Source organism: Phyllobates terribilis, unplaced genomic scaffold, assembly GCF_046119375.1.
Source record: "Phyllobates terribilis strain yellow unplaced genomic scaffold, ASM4611937v1 Scaffold_338__1_contigs__length_2061084, whole genome shotgun sequence".
In the NCBI taxonomy this organism is placed as follows: Eukaryota; Metazoa; Chordata; class Amphibia; order Anura; family Dendrobatidae; genus Phyllobates; species Phyllobates terribilis.
In genome coordinates, this window is record NW_027363098.1 from 1,133,857 (window position 1) to 1,150,568 (window position 16,712).

The following is a 16,712-nucleotide window of genomic DNA, read 5'->3' on the forward strand; positions in this document are numbered from 1 at the left end:
GCACTTCTTAAAGTGCATCCTATTGGTTTTATAATTACAAATATACCTCAGAACAAAAACCCGTTTGGCGTGGCGGAAGACGAGGTCCAGGATTGGATCGTCTATGCCCTGCAGCCATGCCCAGGGCCTACGTTGAGGGTTTGTGGACGGGTCCCTCATGCTGCTACTGTTGCACCCTGGTGCTGGAACTGTCTTGAAAATTGTTTTATATGACAATACTCTTATGATGTTTTATAATCTAACCAGTAACGTTAAAAGAAATGTGCCTCCCATAAAGGGAAGAAATGTTGTTTTATGGTCAAATATGCTGATGCATCTTAAAAATTTTGCATGTCAGTTATGCCTGGTTTTGCTCTGTTCCAGCCCGCGGACGTGCTGTGTTTTACTGGGGGGGGGGGGAATGTGGCGCCCCTGAGTGTTCAGTCGCCACAGTGGTACTGCACCTCACCCAGAGGTGTGGTGTCTCCCTTCACTCAGGTAAGATGGGAGTGCTGCACAGAACCCCCCAAATCACCTGCATCCAACATGCAGCGTGCAGCTGCTGAGCCCTGTCCCTGGCTGGAGTGGGGGGAACCCAAAGGTAGGGGGAACCAGTAGTGGGTGTGGGTGGAGGAAGCCGTTAGAGGGAGCACTTATACAGTAGGTATATAATGGGAAGCCATCTTAGGGTGGCAGTTCAGAACAGAATGGTCAGTCAGTCTACCATTGGGCCCTATAAGACGTTCTTCATCTCCCGTTGCAGTGGGGTTTTTATTTGTCAAAAAAAAAGACTGGGGGTTGCGCCCCCGCCTTGATTTTCGCGAGTTTAATCGGATCACGGTCTGGGATGCATATCCTCTCCCTCTCATCCCCGACCTCTTTAGAAAAAAATTTGGCTCCTACGATTTGATTAAACTAGACCTCAGGGGGGCTTATAATCTCATTCACATTGAGGAGATGAGTGGAAGATGGCCTTCAATACTCCTGAGGGGCACTATGAAAAGCTTGTGATGGCATTTGGGTTGACTAATGCTCCCGCTTTCTTTCAACACTGTTAGTGACATTTTTAGTCATCTGGCAGGTAGATCACAACAAACCAATCTTGATGACATATTAATTTACTTACCTCCAGTCACATCAGGTACATATCAGGCAGGTCTTACAGATACTCAAAGATAATAAATTATTTGTCAAACCAGAGAAATGTATGTTCTCCATTCAGGGTTAGTTCTTATCATTCACCGTTTTTGCATGGATCTGGCCAAAGTCCGGACGGTACTGGATTGGTATTATATTCAAGACTTAAAGGCATTACAAAGTTTTTTGGGTTTCGCCAGTTACTATTGTAAGTTCATCAAAAACTTTTTGGTAGTGGCCAAACCTCTGATGGACGATTTTGCCAAATAGAAAAAAAAAATTAAGATTTTATTATTTTACTCTCCATTCTTGTAGCTAAACACAATCCAGCTAAGTTTAAAATTGAAATGAAGCCCCTGTACCCCCCTCTCTAGGTGCTTCTGTACCAAGTCTTCCCTGGTCCAGGATGGTCTCTATATCACAGGCTCCAGCAATAACCTATTGACACATGATTGTGGCAGCCCTCACGTGCTGATATATCACAGTGCCAATAGAAGTGGGAAGCGGCACAGAAATCACAAAATAAAGGCAGTGTTTGTGGTAATGCAAGAATCCAGCAAGCAGAGTAATCCACACGTCATACAACAGCCCAACATGGATGATGAAAAGCTGCGTCTTCAGGCGTCTGTGTAAGAACATCACATTTTTGTTTTCCTTCCAGAATAAGCACCAAATGGAATAGCTGAATGCCAGGATACGGAGACCGGCGGGGGACAGGGAAGCGCTGTCCGCTGGATTTTGTGCTGGTTTCACAAGCGGTCACCCTGCAGTTTTCTCCGGATAATGCTGTGGAGACTTTTCACAACACATCTAATAATTGTGAACCTTCCACTCACATGTTTATTATCTTGTCCGCTGGTCAGACTGGGGGGGATGAAAGCTGGACAAGGGATGAAGAATGATCCTTATTACATATAATGGGTGCACTGAGCGATTGTGAAAAGTCGCAGAGGACTGAGAGCAGAAGGGCAGAGGGTTTCCTCTTCCTCACAGGGACCAGCACAGAAGCCGGAGCAGAAGGGCAGAGGGTTTCCTCTTCCTCACAAGGACCAGCACAGAAGCCGGAGCAGAAGGGGAGACAAGGGCTGAGCCACTTACACAGACAGAAAGCTGAGGAGAGGAGGGCATGTTATTACTCCAGGATCCGCTCCATTCATTCCCTATGTGGCATTCAAGCGCTGAGCTCGGCTTTTCCGGAGCCCCATAGAGAATGAATGGAGCAGCAGTTGATCCCTGACTTTCCACTCCTTCCCGATCAGACGATGGCTCGCAGCGGTCAGACCCCACGATCAGTAAGTGATCACCGAGCCTGTGGATAAGTGATAACTTGTTTTCTACAGACATCCCCTTTAAGTAATGGAGCATGCCAGCAGAGAAGGTGGGAGGAGGCGCTGGTTACAGGGGAAACTTTACCTCTGGAGGCCGCATTTAGGGCATGTGAGGGGCGGACACTTCCCATATTCATCATTACTGAACCCCCGCTCTGTGCGGCTCTTATCTGAGCTGCAGGAGACGCAGCAGTTACTAATCAGCCGCTCTCTGTTCACTTGCAGCCGTCCGAGCTCTGCTGTGCCTGTTAGGGGTGAAGTTCGGGTCCTTCGAGGCATCTACTATGCAGCCTGCACAGCAGATCACAGCCCGAGCACAGCGTCTCCGGGTAAATCTCCACCTTGTGAGTTGCTTCTTGTGCAGCAGCCCCATGCAAGTTGCTCTGCTCTCCTCGGCCAGCTCCTGCTGAATACTGAGCTCCTCTGCCCAATCTAGGAGCTCAATAGCCCTGATCACATCAGTGGTAGCCCAACGCTGCTGGATCAGATTTACAAATGGCAAACTAATCAGCCCTAGGTATTTCTAATATGTGCAGAGCAGGCGACATAAGTCTGACCGGTGTCCTCATAGACCTTTCCTCAGCCGGGGTCTAATAGGAGCAGTAAAATGGCCGTCATGGGGTCCATTGTTAGATCTCAGCTGCCATAGAAACTCATTGGCACCATGATCATGCCTCCCTCTCCTGTCTAAAGTGCCTAAATGCTGTGGAAGCCCCCTACTGTGTCATACAATGGATTAAGCTGCCAGGATCAAGGTTGGCTCCACTGTGGGCAGCTGAGGCAGGAGCAGGACTGTGTTACACAGCCACACTTCTGCCGCAGATCTTGTAAGGACCTGCCTGATGATAATGTGTCCTATAGAGCAGGTCTTGGTACCGGACTGCCCTGTACATATTTACCACTAACTGGGAACCAGTTACTTACAAGGTCTAGTTTCGAATGTGTTTCCAGGATCTGTAGTTATCAGCATTTTATCCTTAAGGCCGAGTTATAATATCACTGTAACACTCTCGCCCTGTACCTGTATACCTGCCCTGTGTGCTGCACAAAAGTATATAACAAAATATGTGTACACAGATATCTCCTGAATGGTATTACTGCTAGATCTCCTGTACATAGAAATATGAGGTTCTTAGCGCACATTTTGAGCAAATTGTGCGAGCCCATCTGCCAACGTCAAGGCGACCTCTTCAGATGGGTCCCTACACTAACATTACACTAACTTACTAACTGGGACTAGTTTTTTGTATTATTATTATTACCACCATTTTTACTATTTATTATTATTGCATTAATGCAATTAATTGTAACTGTTATAAAACGAATTAAAAAAATGTAATTCTAATTTTTTTTTATTAATCTTGTGATTCTAATAATGGTATTACTAAAATCCCTATGCCTAAAGCTGTTGATCCAGAAGAAGGCAAAAACCCCAGGACACCTTCAGCCAATTTGTGTCACAGGGGAAAAATTCCTTCTTGACCCCGGGAAAAGGCGATCAGTCCTAGGACCCTGGATCAAACCTAATAATGTTATTACAAGTTATATAACATTACACTAATTATTGTACTACTGGAGTTATTTTAATTTGTTTTTATAAATCTATTTGATATGGTTATTATTACATTGTGCTATCTTATTACAGTATTATTCTTCTTTCCTTTCACTACTAATACTGCCCTATACCTACAGTGTTGATCCAGAAGAAGGCAAAAACCCCAGGACACCTTCAGCCAATTTGTGTCACAGGGGAAAAATTCCTTCTTGACCCCGGGAAAAGGCGATCAGTCCTAGGACCCTGGATCAAACCTATTAATGTTATTACAAGTTATATAATATTACACTAATTATTGTACTACTGGAGTTATTTTAATTTGTTTTTATAAATCTATTTGATATGGTTATTATTACATTGTGCTATCTTATTACAGTATTATTCTTCTTTCCTATCACTACTAATACTGCCCTATACCTACAGTGTTGATCCAGAAGAAGGCAAAAACCCCAGGACACCTTCAGCCAATTTGTGTCACAGGGGAAAAATTCCTTCTTGACCCCGAGAAAAGGCGATCAGTCCTAGGACCCTGGATCACACTGCTATTCTACCTACTACTATTACTACTGTTATTTTATTACTTTCTTACTATTATCACTAGTATTATTACTCATATTACACTAATACGGATATACTACCACTATATTACTACCATCCCTTTCCCCCTAGGGATCTTAAGGTGCAGTTCTGTCCTCCTCCTCCTATTCTGTCCTCCTCCTCTTCCATCCTCCTCCACTTTCGTCCTCCTCCTCTTCCGTCCTCTTCCTCTTCCGTCCTCCTCCTCTTCTGTCCTCCTCCTCTTCTGTCCTCCTCCTCTTCCGTCCTCCTTCTCTTCCGTCCTCCTCCTCTTCTGTCCTCCGCCTCTTCCATCCTCCGCCTCTTCTGTCCTCCGCCTCTTCCGTCCTCCGCCTTTTCTGTCCTCCGCCTCTTTCGTCCTCTTCCTCTTCCGTCCTCTTCCTCTTACGTCCTCCTCCTCTTCGGTCCTCCTCATCTTCCGTCCTCCTCCTCTTCCGTCCTCCTTCTCTTCCGTCCTCCGCCTCTTCCGTCCTCCGCCTCTTCTGTCCTCTGCCTCTTCCATCCTTCGCCTCTTCCGTCCTCCGCCTCTTCCGTCCTCCTTCTCTTCCATCCTCCTCCTCTTCCGTCCTCCTCCTTTTTCGTCCTCCTCCTCTTCTGTCCTCCTCCTCTTCCGTCCTCCGCCTCTTCCGTCCTCCATCTCTTCCGTCCTCCGCCTCTTCCGTCCTCTTCCTCTTCCGTCCTCCTCCTGAGACGTAATAAATAGCATTAAAGCTGCAGTAATTATTTATATTATATATACACACTGCTCAAAAAAATAAAGGGAACACTCAAATAACACATCCTAGATCTGAATGAATGAAATATTCTCATTGAATACTTTGTTCTGTACAAAGTTGAATGTGTTGACAACAAAATCACACAAAAATCATCAATGGAAATCAAATTTATTAACCAATGGAGGCCTGGATTCGGAGTCACCCCCAAAATTAAAGTGGAAAAACACACTACAGGCTGATCCAACTTTGATGTAATGTCCTTAAAACAAGTCAAAATGAGGCTCAGTATTGTGTGTGGCCTCCACGTGCCTGTATAACCTCCCTACAACGCCTGGACATGCTCCTGATGAGGTTGCGGATGGTCTCCTGTGGGATCTCCTCCCAGACCTGGACTAAAGCATCCACCAACACCTGGACAGTCTGTGGTGCTACGTGACGTTGGTGGATGGAGTGAGACATGATGTCCCAGATGTGCTCAATGGGATTCAGGTCTGGGGAACGGGCGGGCTAGTCCATAGCTTCAATGCCTTCATCTTGCAGGAACTGCTGACATACTCCAGCCACATGAGGTCTGGCATTGGGCACAACCCCCATCTGTGGACGTCTGGCCCTCATCCCACTCTCATGGAGTCGGTTTCTAACCGTTTATGCAGACACATGCACATTTGTGGCCTGCTGGAGGTCATTTTGCATGGCTCTGGAAGTGCTCCTCCTGTTCCTCCTTGCACAAAGGCAGAGGTAGGGGTCCTGCTGCTGGGTTGTTGCCCTGCTATGGCCCCCTCCACGTCTCCTGGTGTACTGGCCTGTCTCCTGGTAGCGCCTCCAGCCTCTGGACACTACGCTGACAGACGCAGCAAACCTTCTTGCCACAGCTCGCAATGATGTGCCATCCTGGATGAGCTGCACTACCTGAGCAACTTCTGTGGGTTGTAGAGTCCGTCTCATGCTACCACGAGTGTGAAAGCACAACCAACATTCAAAAGTGACCAAAACATCAGCCAGAAAGAATTGGTACTGAGATGTGGCCTGTGGTCTCCACCTGCAGAACCACTCCTTTATTGAGTGTGTCTTGATAATTGCCAATAATTTCCATCTATTGTCTTCCATTTGCACAACAGCATGTGAAATTGATTGTCAATCAGTGTTGCTTCCTAAGTGGACAGTTTGATTTCACAGAAGTTTGATTTACTTGGAGTTATATTCTGTTGTTTAAGTGTTCCCTTTATTTTTTTGAGCAGTGTATATTTTCTCATGTCATGTATTTACTACTAAAAGTAATTTTTTACATTTAGGTTTCATTAAGTGTTTTACACCGACTATTACAGACTTATTGTTTCCCTGCACATTCAAGTTTTGTGTTTTCTTTGGGCATAGATCAGCTAATAGGCACTCAGGAAAAAAAACAGATTAAAGATCTACAAACTCTCCCTTAAGACTAAGGAGCTCACTGATAGATTCTCAGTTAGCTAATTTTGCAGCCAGCAATAGACAGTGCAGCACAGATGCTACAGAAGGCAACATTTTTAATGAAACTCAATTACAGAAATCGATTTTAGCCTCAAATACTTGCATTAAAGTAAAAAAAATGGCCCCAAAGCTGGACAACCGCTTTAACTCCTTACCAACATCTGCCGTACATGTATGGTATAAGTCAGTAGCGGGTGTATGGAGCAGGGTCAGCTCGCCCCGTACATGGCAGATAATGGCTGTGACAAACAACCAGGACCTGCCTCTAACAGCTGCGAGTGGAGCGAAGATCTGCCCACCACTGTTAACCTGTTCAGTGCTGCTGTCAATCTCTAACAGCAGCATTAACAGTGCGCCAGCATTGGGACGCGTCGTTCCATACACCCACCGGCGCTCCTGTGACGCGATCATAGGGCGCCGATGGACTGCTATGACATCCGGGGGTCTGCTGAAGCCTCCGTGCCTGTCATCATAAAGCTTCATTTGGGCTGTAAAGAAGACCGTGGTTTTGCTATATGGAGCATTACTGTGGTATCGCTGTATATAGCACAAGCAATCAGATGATGTATACAAATACAGTGAAAAAAAGTATATATATATTTATTAAAACCCCACACGTTCAACTCACCTCCCACTAAAAATAAAGATAATAAAAATATACACATTTTGTGGTTTGGTCTCTTTCAGAGAAATACAATCTATCAAAATATAAAAAAAAAAGAAACGATCAGTGAACACAGAAAAAAATTCAAAAAGACAAAATTGCATTTTTTCGTTCGCCTCAATACTGCAGAAAATCCTGTAAGAAGCGATGACCATGACATATGTGTCCCAAAATGTTATCAATAAAGTCCTCTTGCCCTTCAAAAAATAAGCCCCCACACAGCTCCATCAACCCGGAAACTGAAAATGTTTCGGGTCTCAGAAAAAATGGTGACAGCATCAAAAAAAAGTTTTTTTCTTTTGCCAAAACTATTGGAGAAGTTTGGTCTTGCTGTAATCACACTGAGGAGTAGGATCCTATTACCAGGTCATTTTTACCACACAATGTGCGCCGTTAAAACCGTTCCCAGAAAAACAATGTCAGGCTTTTTTTTTCGCACTTTTACTGCACTTGAAATGTTTTTCCCGTTTTCTAGCACTATGTGGTAAATGAATGGTGTCATTTATAAGGACAGCTCATCCTACAAAATAACAAGACCTCACACTATGTGGACAGATATCAAAAAGTTAGAAAAGTTGGAAAAAGCGGAGGAAAAAACAGAAAAAAAACATAAATTGGTTATGTTGGGAAGGGGTAAAGCTGAAGAAATGCATGTAAGAGCAGAATATGGAGGAAGGTCAGATATCACAGACTGGTGGATACTACCTGCTCCATCGCTGGCAGAATACTCCACCCCCATGGTGTCCGCTGATATCTTCTCTTGTAGCAACGTCTCCAAACTCTATAAAACATCGGGAACAGTCAGCAGAGGGTTTGATGATTGGCTCATATTGGCGATATACTCAGGGGCATTACTGGGGCCAGGGAAGATTGGGAATGAATAGCGTATTGACTGTTAGAGATGTGATCTCTTCCATTAAAGGGGATGTCTAGTTGGAACAAGTTATCACTGATCTCTGGATAGGTGATGACCTGTCCCAGTGGGAGCACCCCTTTATTATGTGGTATATATGGAGGATGTGATATCATGCAGAGTTCTAGCAGTATTACACTTCGGTCCGTTCTGCGTGCATCTGGGCCATTCCCTATGGAGGAGCGGAGCTGGGGGGAAATATCAGGATCTCGTCGCTGGATCCATCCAGATGGGAGATGTAACGAGTGCGGCGCCCCCCACTGGTGTCTCAGCGTATTATGTGTTGGGGAATAATAACTTATTGTCTGGTAAATGTGCTGATTCCTGTGAGTTGTGGTCGCTGAGTGCGTGTGATGGGATGTGGCTCCGTCCGTTATATTATATCACGTCTTATACCTATAATCTCTCGCTGATCGCAGGTGTCTGTCTTCACACTCAGATGAGAAGGAACAAACTGACGATATAGGACTTTTTTTTTTTTTTTCCAAATTCAAACCGAGCAATCCTATTGGCTGAGTATGAATGCAGTTACCATGGTGACAGAAGTAGCAGCAGATTTAAAGGGACAAAACACTAATATTGTACTAAAGTGTATTTTATTATATATTTCACATAACTGACTGGGTACACCTTGGTGTGGGTGGGATGGCTTTTTTTAAATCAAAAACCATGTTTACTAAGTACCCTATATTATATATATTCACTATTGCTTTTTACTTACTTATAGCAGGGTATATGCTAATATTGTTTCTATCCTAAGTTTATCTATTTTCTAATAGAGACATGACCAGTCCTCTTTAGAATTTTATAGTGACCCCATTGAGGTCATGGACTGATATTGGGGATTGCAGAGTTGGGGCAAGGTGACAGGTGACAGTAAGTGACATCAAATGAAGGCTATGGTGCATACACAGTAAATCAGTCGTGTTATTCCACAGAAATGCTGTTCTATAAGGCTGTGTGCCCACGTAGTGTTTTTCAAGCATTTATGCTGCGGAATTTCCGCAGCGGAAATGCTTGTAAAACGCTAGGTAATCCGCCCCCCATGGTCCCCAAGGGGATTCCGCATGTTCTATGCACATGCTGCGGATTTTTCCGCAGCGTTTATGCTGCGTACAAAAATCCGCAGCATGTCATTTAATTTTGCGGAAGTGCAGCGGAATTCCCGCCATTGACTTGCATTGAGACGCACAGAAACCGCGACTGTACATTTTTACAAGCGGCTTCTATGCGTCTCTAAGTGCGGATGGTACCCAGTTCTGGAGGAGAGGAGACTCTGATCCAGACCTGGGTACCATTGTACCTGAAAAAAAAAGAATAAAATAACAAATAAAGTTTATATTCACCTGTCCGGCGTCTTCTCTCTGAATGCCAGCAGCGCTGAAGGACCTTCGGTGATGTCACAGTCATGTGACCGCAGGTCCTTCACCGCTCTGTCTCGCGATATGCCGGCAGCCGGGAACCAGCCAGGAAGCAGCGCTGCAGCCACGCCGGGGCCTCGGGGGTGAGTATAGCTTTATTTGTTTTAATTTTTGCGGTTCACACTGTATAAATCCATGCTGTTTCCATGGATTTATACAGTGTGACCTAGTTGTCAAGCACTTTCCAAGTGATGCTAATCGCCTGGAAAGTGCTTGTCAATCTGCATGCGGAAATGCATGTGAATCCGCATGTGGATCCGCATGTATTCTGCAGGAAAAACGCATGCACAATCTGCATGTACAATCTGCATGCGTTTTTTTCTGCCAGGGAGATGCAGAAATGCTGCAGAAATTTTCTGCTTCATTTCTGCATCGTGGGCACATAGCCTAAAACACAAAATATCTTCATATGGTGAGGAGTTGTGTTGTGTTTTCATCATTTACATTCTAGCATGGTGATCACATAAAATGTAAAATTCCTATTAAATAATTACTGAATGACAGTAGCCTGTATCCCTGGAGGACAAGTCATTTACCGCTTCACCAGGTTTGATGTTCTAATGCATTTAGATGTTTCAGTATTTGTATATATGTATATATATATTTTTTCCCCTCTTAAGGGTATTCAAGCGCAGACGGTGACCAACTTCTTCCTCGCCTTTGAAGCACAGCTTTCAATTATTCCTGTCGTAAACAAGGTAAAAAGCTTAGAGCCGAGCACTATCAGACTCCTTCAGTCCCGCAGCAGGTAAATCTGTGAACATCGCTGGCACTCCTGCTGTTCCTAGTACCGATCCCTCTATGAGCGGCTGTGCAGTAATGAAGGCAGGATTCACCCAAACTTGCTCGTCTTTTTTTTCGATTTCCAGTTCTGGTAATTAGTTATACACATGTGTATATCCAGTGGTCAACTCACAACCTGTGTATGGAAAATGAATTGTTTGCTGTATGCATCGCATTTGTAGGATGCACACTGTTCATTTCATTATGGAGCGGAGTAGGAGGAGACTTTCATTACTGTTCCCTTTACTTCCTCCCTGCTGATAGGAAATGCCATGCTGTTTGCTTGTGTCCTGTGATTACAGCAGCCTGCAACAGTTTTCAAGCGTGCACTTCCCGGCTCAGGCATCAAGCAGTAAATGATAAAATTAAAACGCTGCTATCCCTTTGTTAGTCACTTTTTTATCTTCTTCCCCCTTCTACGAATGCTGTAGTCCGTTATTCTAGAACTGCTCTGAAAATGGTTCTCTCTGGAGTGTTGGGATTTGGGTTTAGGGTGGGTTAGGGAATTGAAGTTCAGATACTTTGTTCATGTTTTATACTATGGAATTACTATGTCATGTATGTTATTTGAAAGATGGAAAATTTGTATTTGGAGTTTTTCAATAAAAATTATTTGATTAAAAAAAAATCATGAAATTAAAATTCCTCCCGTTCTTGAGAAAGAATAGGATTTTTACTAAGAGGTAAATTGCACGTTCCTTGTTTTACAGGCACTTTACATTTTTGCTAGTTTTGTGCGATTACACAATCCCTTTTAAAGGCCAGTGCCAGTTGTACATCTCTCCCTAAACTCTTGTTCAGCACTATATTTTATGCCAGTTTTATTATATGGTTTCTAGATTTTGTCCAGCTTTGATAAATAATTAGTATTTATACTTTTGCTTTTAGGCTGCGTGCCCACGTTGCGGATTACAAGCGTTTTTGATGCGGAATTTCCGCAGCGGAAATGCTTGTAAAACGCATGGTAATCCGCACCCCATGGTCCCCAAGGGGATTCCGCAAGTTCTATGCACATGCTGCGGATTTTTCCGCAGCTTTTATGCTGCGTTCAAAAATCCGCAGCATGTCAATTAATTTTGCGTTTCCGCAAGCGGAATTGCCTTGTGCAATGCATTAAAAACGCAAGGCAATTCCGCATGTGGAAAACGCGAGATAAACGCATGAAAAACGCGCGATAAACGCGTGCGGAATTCCGCATGCGTTTTTCCGGGAGAGGACTTGCAGAAATGAAGCAGAAATTTTCTGCTTCATTTCTGCAACGTGGGCACATAGCCTGAGGCTGAGTTCACATGATGCGTTTTTCATGCGTTTCCGCGGCGTTTTTGCAGTTGCGTAAACGCCGCGGAAACGCATGAAAAACGCATGGTAGAAGGGCAGCAATGTTCCCCAATTGAAATCCGCATGTGCAGGTTTGCCTTGGTTAAAACTGCACAATCCTTTACTGGACTGGTCTACTAATGAGATTAAGTCTTGGAGTCCTAAGTGCTATGATAAATGTTGTAATGGTCGCATTGCGGCTGTGGAAAAAGGGGAATTACCTGTACCTATTCAGGATTTTTGGAAGGTTTTTTCAGAGGAGGAGTCGCAAGTTTTACCTCCTCATAAGAACTATGATTGCACCATTGAGTTTGTTTCTGGAGCTACTCTTCCCAAGAGTCGCTTATTAAATCTGACTATCCCTGAAAGAAAGGCCTTGGAGGAATACATACAGACGAGCTTGGCTGCTGGTCACATTAGACCTTCTAAGTCGCCTGTGGCCGTTGGATTTTTCTTTGTTAAAAAAAAAGACGGTGGTTTACGTCCATGTCTGGACTTTCGTGAAATTAATAAGATAACCGTACGCAATTCCTACCCATTGCCGTTAATTCCAGACTTGTTTAACCAGTTAGTGGGGACCAAGTGGTTCTATAAAATTGATCTCCGGGGGGCATACAATTTGTTACGAATGAAGGAGGGTGATGAATGGAAAACTGCTTTTAACACTCCGGTAGGTCATTTTGTGAATCTGGTGATGCCCTTCAGTCTTACCAATGCACCCGCGTTTTTTCAGAACCTTATTAATGACATCCTGAGACCTTTGATTGGCAAGAATGTGGTTGTGTATTTGGATGACATTCTGATTTATTCACCAGATCTGGATTCCCATTGGCAGAGCGTACGTGAGGTGTTGCAGTTATTGAGTGATAATTCGCTTTTTGCTAAGCTGGAGAAATGTGAGTTCGCTGTGCAGAGAATTAGTTTTTTGGGCTACATTATCTCCAGCGAGGGCTTTGAGATGGACCCGGTGAAAGTTCAGGCTGTGCAGGAATGGCCTAGGCCTATTGGTTTGAAATCGATACAGAGATTTTTGGGTTTCGCCAATTATTACAGGAAATTCATTAAGAATTTTTCTATAATTGTTAAGCCACTGACTGATCTCACCAGGAAAGGTGCGAATACGGTCCAGTGGACTACTGAGGCCATTGAAGCTTTTGTGTATCTCAAGGAGAGGTTCAGTTCTGCACCCATCCTTATGCAGCCTGATGAGACCAAGCCTTTTTTGGTCGAGGTTGATGCTTCTTCGGTGGGGGTCGGTGCAGTTTTGTCTCAGGAGAACAAGGATGGAGTACATCCCTGTGATTTTTTTTCAAAAAAATTTTCAGAAACCGAACTTAATTACGATGTTGGTAATCGGGAATTGTTGGCTATTAAACTTGCGTTTGAACATTGGCATCATTTCTTGGAAAGTGCTAAATTTCCTGTTCACAGATCATAAGAATTTGATCTATCTTGGATGCTGCCAAACGCTTGAATGCCCGTCAAGCTAGGTGGGCACTTTTTTTTTCTCGGTTTAATTTTTCTGTTACCTACATCCCTGGTACTAGGAATGTTAAAGCCGATGCTTTATCTCGCAGCTTTTCCCCCATGGTTGGTACCGAGGAGAAGGAGAGCATTTTACAGGAAGGAGTTGTGGTAGCAGCATTAGACTCTGTTTTGGAAGAAGGGATTCTGAAAGCCCAAGAGGATGCCCCATCTAACACTCCTCATGGGAGATTGTTTGTGCCTAGAACCTCTAGGAGAGATTTGTTTGTGGGGTATCATGAGTCTTGGTTGGCAGGTCATCCAGGAATTTCTGGGACTAAGAGACTTATCAGTCGCAGTTTTTGGTGGCCCGGGTGGCAGAAGGAAGTCATCAAGTGGGTGCGTCAGTGTACGGTGTGTGCTAGGTCAAAGGCTTCCCATACCCCTGCTGCGGGGTTGCTTTGACCTCTGGAGGTTCCTAGTGCGCCTTGGACGCATTTGGCAATGGATTTTATTACTGACCTTCCTGTGTCCGAGGGTTTCACTGACATCTGGGTGGTCGTGGACCGTTTTAGCAAGATGTGTCATTTGGTTCCATTCATTAAGCTACCCTGCGCTAAGACACTCGCTAAGGCGTTTGTTAAGGAAATTGTCAGGCACCATGGCGTTCCCACCAACATTGTTTCTGATAGGAGACCTCAGTTTGTGGCTCGCTTTTGGCGTGCTTTTTGTGACAGGTTGGGAGTCCATTTGTCATTTTCGTCTGGTTGTCATCCTGAGTCTAATGGACAGACTGAAAGAAAGAACCAGGATGTGGAACAGTTTTTGCGTTGATTTGTGGCAGACAATCAAGAGGGGTGGTCTGAGTTTCTGCCACTCGCAGAATTTGCTCTTAACAACCATACATCCTCCTCTGCTGGGTGTTCTTTTTTTGTTGTACTGGGAGACATCCGTCTTTTGGTTCGTTCTCCAAATTGCGGTCGGCGGTGCCGGAGGAGTAGAATTTTTCCGGTGACTTGGAGAGAGTTTGGACTAATGTACGTTGTAACCTTCAAGAGGCTAACAAAAAGTCCAAGAAGTATTTTAACAGGAAATGTAAAGAGGTTTTGTTTACTGTGGGTGACATGGTTTGGTTGTCCTCAAAGAATCTGCGATTGAGGATTTCCTCTAAAAAATTGGGTCCGAAGTTTGTGGGGCCTTTTAAGGTGCTTCAGGTGGTTAACCAGTCTGCTGTTAGGTTGGAGGTTCCCTCCTCCTGGAAGATTAATCCTGTGTTTCATGTTTCCTTGTTGAAAAAGGCTGATGTATCGGATAGGGAGGCCACTGTCACAGTTCCTCCGGTAGTGGAAGACGGCGAATATGAAATTTCTCGTATCCTGAATTCCAGAGAGCATAGAGGGAGATTGCAGTATCTCGTTGCTTGGAAAGGTTTCGGTCCCGAGGAATAACTCCTGGGTTAAGGCGGATGATGTCTCTGCCCCTAGACTTGTCAGAGCTTTCCACAGGAGATTTCCAGATAGGCCTGGGCCTGGAGGATCCGGAGGATCCTCATAAAAGAGGGGGTACTGTTAGAACCCTCCTGTTTGTTTTTGTTTCTATCTTGTGTTTTGCGGTCACGTGACCATCTTCCTATTTATTCCAGCTCCACCCTTCTGGCCTTGCTAGACTTCAGTGTTGTTTAGACTGTCTTTCTAGCCAGGTGCTTTTGTGCCTATCTATCTCTAGTTTGCTTGGTCCTCTGGACCTCTAGTACTTTTGTCAGTTTTTCTTTTGCTCTGCAACAACTTCTGTTAGGAGGTGTCCCATTTTTGTCCCAGTCCTTAGTTCTTTTAGGGACCCCTTCCTTTCTCTATAGGTCTCCGTTCAGACTAGCCGAGGACGAAGGCGGGTCTGTTCACAAGGAACAGGTTGCCTGCTACAACGTAGGGACTCAGCTTAGTCTTACTGTGGGGACAGCTCTCCCCTTCTTTCCCTAGTTTATGTTGCAGATCATAATAATCTTGGATCTACTCATACTTAACAGACAGAACCTTCAGTGTTTCTCACTCACACACCACCTCCTCATCTCGCATCCTATCTGTCAGTGTTCCCCAAGGTTAAGTCATAGGACCCCTGCTCTTCTCCATCTACACCTTCGGCCTGGGACAGCTCATAGAGTCCCACGGCTTTCAGTATCATCTCTATGCTAACGACACACAGATTTACCTCTCTGGACCTGATATCACCTCCTTACTAACCAGAACCCCAAAATGTCTGTTCGCTATCTCATCCTTCTTCTCTGCTAGATTTCTAAAACTTAACATGGATAAAACAGAATTCATCATCTTTCCCCCATTTCACTCAGCCTCCCCATCTGACCTATCCATCAAAATCAATGGCTGTCCACTTTCCCCAGTCCCACAAGCTCGCTGCATCAGAGTAACCCTGGACTCTAACCTCTCCTTCAAGCCACATATCAAAGCCCTTTCCTCCTCCTGCCGACTCCAACTCAAAAACATGGATCCGCATATTCCTCAACCATGAATCTGCAAAAACACTAGTGCACGCCCTCATCATCTCCCGCCTCGACTACTACAACCTCCTGCTCTGTGGCCTCCCCGCTAACACTCCCGTACCCCTCCAATCTATCCTAAACTCTGCTGCCCGACTAATCCACCTGCCTTCCGCCTACTCCCCGGCCTCTCCTCTCTGTCAAATGCTTCACTGACTCCTCATTGCCCAGAGACTCCAGTTCAAAACCCTAACCGTGGCATACCAAGCCATCCACTACCTGTCTCCTCCATACATCTGTGACCTAGTCTCCCGGTACACACCTACACGCAACCTACGATCCTCACAAGATCTCCTTCTCTACTCCCCTCTTATCGTTTCTTCTCACAATTGCATACAAGATTTCTCCCGTGCATCCCCCCTACTCTAGAACTCTCTACCCCAAAACATCAGACTCTCGCCTACCGTGGAAACCTTCTAAAGGAACCTGAAAACCCACCTCTTCCGAAAAGCCTACAACCTGCAGTAATCATTGCTCCACCACACCGCTGCATGACCAGCTCTACCCTCACCTACTGTATCCTCACCCATCCCTTGAAGATTGTGAGACATCGCAGGTAGGGTTCTCTCTCCTCCAGTACCAGTTTGCCATTGCGTTTTTGTTCAAGATTTTTGCAATTGTGTTTGCTATGTATACCCCCTTTTTCACATGTAAAGCACCATGGAATAAATGGAGCTAGAATAATAAATAATAATAATAAAGTGCCACACACAGTGTCCTGGTATCTCATCCATGCTCTTTCTATTTTATCTTTCATTTGCAGAGATATTAGCAATGAAAGTATTTGGCGCCTAATGAGTTAAAAAAAATTAAGTCCAAGTAGATGTTATCAGAGTTTTCA